Raw genomic sequence first — 3,876 nt, forward strand, 5'->3', positions numbered from 1 at the left:
AAACAATTATTTCCTTTGACTACTTTTCTTTCCAGTGGTAAAACAGCTGTAAAAGTTACTTGGGATGCAAAGGGTAATACAAGACATAAGCAGATGGAGTCTCCTCTGCCTAGGTTTAGCACACCCATCTTAGCTTGTCCACATTAGGCCTTCTTTTGAAGGTACTGTATCTAAAGATAAGGACATAAATGCTCATTTAATTCTCAGTCACTTCACTGATACTACCAGTAGTTACACAGTAATGATAGTGGTTTGATATAGCTATTTGTTTACAAGAATTGGCATTATTATTTCACACACAAAAAAAAACATGTTAACTTTATCCATGAACTGTAATTCATATTGATAAAGACCTGCAAAAAAGACCTACCTGAGACCTGCTTAATTACTTTTTTGAACAATGAAGTGAAATCTTCAGTTGAATAAGTGTCCCAAGGAGAATTTCCTCTGTTAAGTTTTTCCTGTTAACTTAGTATAAGTGGTTTTCTTGAATAGAAGAATAATGATTTCTGTAAAATATTTTAATGTGAATATTTTTGCTGTCTTCATCTTTAAAAATTAAATATAGTACTATATATAGATATTAAAATTTTAAAGTGGGACTAGGTGTTTCTCTGTATACAATTACAGTTTGTCTCTTCCCTCTTTGCAAATTTACTATTACCAGAATAAAGGTTGGACTCATTTTGATTATCCCAGTCATTGAAATGTTATGTTCTGTTTCTAACATATTTAGCATTTCATTTTTAAAATGAGATGTTGCCATTATCATAACAAAGGTAACTATTAATGTTCCTAGAAAAAAATTATGTAAAGAACTTATTTCCAGTCAGTATGAAAACTTAATCCCACTTTCTTTTTTGCACCAAATGGCCTCAGTACATTGCCAAGAGGGTGAAATTGGGATTCCTCACAATCTCCTCAGAACACAATATGACATTTGTCAGCTAACTTTCCGTCATGTCCTGGTAATATTGCTCAGTTAAATGTAATTGGCCATCTGTTTATTTTTAAAAATTCAAATAATCTGTACAGTTACCATAATTTGACAACAAATTACTTTAAATTTAGCACCCCCTTAGAAATGTTTTTAATATAAACTACTGATTGAAATGTGTTTATACTTTCTATCATATTTCAAAATATGATAGAAAGTATAAACACATTTCAAAATATGATAGAAAGTATAAACACATTTCAATCAGTAGTTTTACTTCCCTTGCATTAAGACAAAAACACAAACTACATGTTAGAATGGATAAAGGACATACTGTCATTTCAACATAAAAAATGGAAAAGTATTTTTAAATAGAATTCTTTACTTATGATAGTCATAAACATATTGAATTAATTTACCTAATTGTAATTTTCTGAATTTAAGATGTTTTCTTACTACATGTGTTAAATTGTTACCTATAATATCTTCCTGAAAATATAGAAGAATTTGTAAGGTTTTTATAAATACACAATTTATGTATAAATATAATTGGAATCTGGGATGACTCTTAGCAATCTACTATTCTTAATTCAATGATGGCCACCAGCTACCTGACACACTTTTGTAAATTTAGCATCTGTGTATGTGTGTGTGTGTGTATGTGTGTGTTGGTGCATGTGCACATTACTGCATTCTCAAGTGGATTTATAATTTAGTGTTTTTGTACAAGTACTTGAGCTATTCATGTATTGGGATAAGTTGCCATAAAGATGTACATAAATGACCCTTTAATTTGGCACGTTTTCACATTTAATTTTTAAAAATACAGCTTTTCATATGCAGTTTCTACCCTTTCATTTCTAGCCTGTACTTCATTACTTATTGAAAAAGCAAAGTTTATATGAAGCCAGCATAATGTTTTCTGAATGACAAGTCAGAATATACCTAATGTCGATATTTGCTTATATAATTGAATTAGACATTGTGTCTTATATAATATTCAGGAGGCTCTAATATCAAAGGATTTATATGCATTGAAGAAAAGACTTCAGTGAATCTAATGTAGATATGAATGACTGGTTCTGTATGGTCAGATAACTAAACATTGAATGCCAAAAAGTAACTAATGTTATTAGCAAATAGCTATCTGTTAATGAATTAAAATCGGTATTTTCCTCCAAGTATGACTACACATAATGTGAAAATGGAAACAGTTATCCAGGTAATTTATAGACAACTATGCTTCTCCTCAAGTACATTCATCTTTCTGATGAACTATACAGATGGTTGCCTCAGTCCACCATGAACATTTTGCCCAAATAAAGATTCCGGAGTAAGTGCTGCCTACTAGTATATAGATAAATGAGAATATAGGAGGAGTAGGGTCTGCAATTGAGGGTCATAATTAGATATCAATGGAAATACATACATCATTTTTTCAATCAGTTTTTAAATTGTTCTGCATTATTTATTATAGCTTTGATTCAAATGGAATCTTCTAGTCCAATAATACATACAGCATATTTCTACATAATTATTCAAAAAAAAAATGTTATAAATTCCATTGGCCAGACAGTTTAAGCCAAAGAGTACCTCAAATAACTTGTCAGGTAATTTTAGCAAGGTGTCTGGGATTACTCGGGGGGAGAGGGTAGATAGCAAGGCAACTGAAAAGTCCCTGACTTTAAAACAGGTAGAAATCATGTAACTAAGAACTTTGCTGGAACTTATTATTTAAATTATTTCTAATTGTCCAAAAATGACTCTTAGCAGTGCATTTTGTAGGTTCAGTGCAGGAGAGGCATTCATAAGTAAATGCCAACAGAATTGGTTTAATCCCTGTGAGCTCCTCTTGGTGAATGAGATAACAAACAGTGAAAGATTCCAAAGCAAGAGGAAAAAGATGAGAGTGTCTGCATACCCAGCCCCCAAGCAATCTGAGTAATCAAAGGTTTGTTCTCATAGCTCAGTGTATCCTTAAAAGTAAAGAAACCCTTGATGTCAAAAAGTCATTAAAATTAAATGAAAGAAATTCTAGACGTTCTATTCCCTACACAAATTGTCTGATGAGAACATGGCGTAGCCTTGTAGAAAATTCTGTGTTGAGTGGACGTTGTAAGTGTTTAGTTGTCACATTCAGTTTTGGAAGCTTCCCTTGAAGTAAATACTGGGCGCTGCTTGGCTGTAGCTGCATTTCTCAGTGAATAACAACCTCAAATTTTCTTCCCAAAATCGTCTTTGCATTTTAACAACCCACAGTTCTTGATGGAAATAGGGATGGAACTCTTGGTATTTAGTCATGTCCCATGGAAACAAATTACTTTTAAATGTGCTTTCAATAAAATATCGATAATCATGTGTATTGTGTAAATTAATATTCATTATATTAAAGAATTCAGCATTACTTATGTAAATATTTGTTGCAGAGAAAGAAATGGTTTGTGAATTGAAAAGTCAGATATATTCTTCATGTAGTCTTTTATATTACAGTGCTACTGTTCTGTCATCAGGTTAGCCATCATTCACTTCTGACTGAAGGGATATTATACAGACATGATGGTCTCAAAATTGATTTAACAGAACACACATATCATTGAAAAAGATATTAAATTTGAGAATTCAGCATAGTATTAAAACAAGTCATTACTAGCCACATTTTACTAGTATTTTACACATAGTATTTACTTCATGTTTATTTGTGAACGACTTACCTAGGCACATGTTTTTATTCAAATAAAAAACCCACAGAGAGCTGAACTTTAATCCACTGCAAAAAGATAAATCAATTAACAATTTTAAATATATGGCTAGTTGCAGTGGCTCACACCTGTAATCTCAGCACTGTGAAAGGCCAAGGCAGGAGGATTGCATGAAGCCAGGAGTTCAAGACAGGCTGGACAACATAGGGAGTTCCTGCCCTGGCCACACCCTGCTCCCTT

Source organism: Callithrix jacchus, chromosome 2 (genome assembly GCF_049354715.1).
Source record: "Callithrix jacchus isolate 240 chromosome 2, calJac240_pri, whole genome shotgun sequence".
NCBI lineage: Eukaryota > Metazoa > Chordata > Mammalia > Primates > Cebidae > Callithrix > Callithrix jacchus.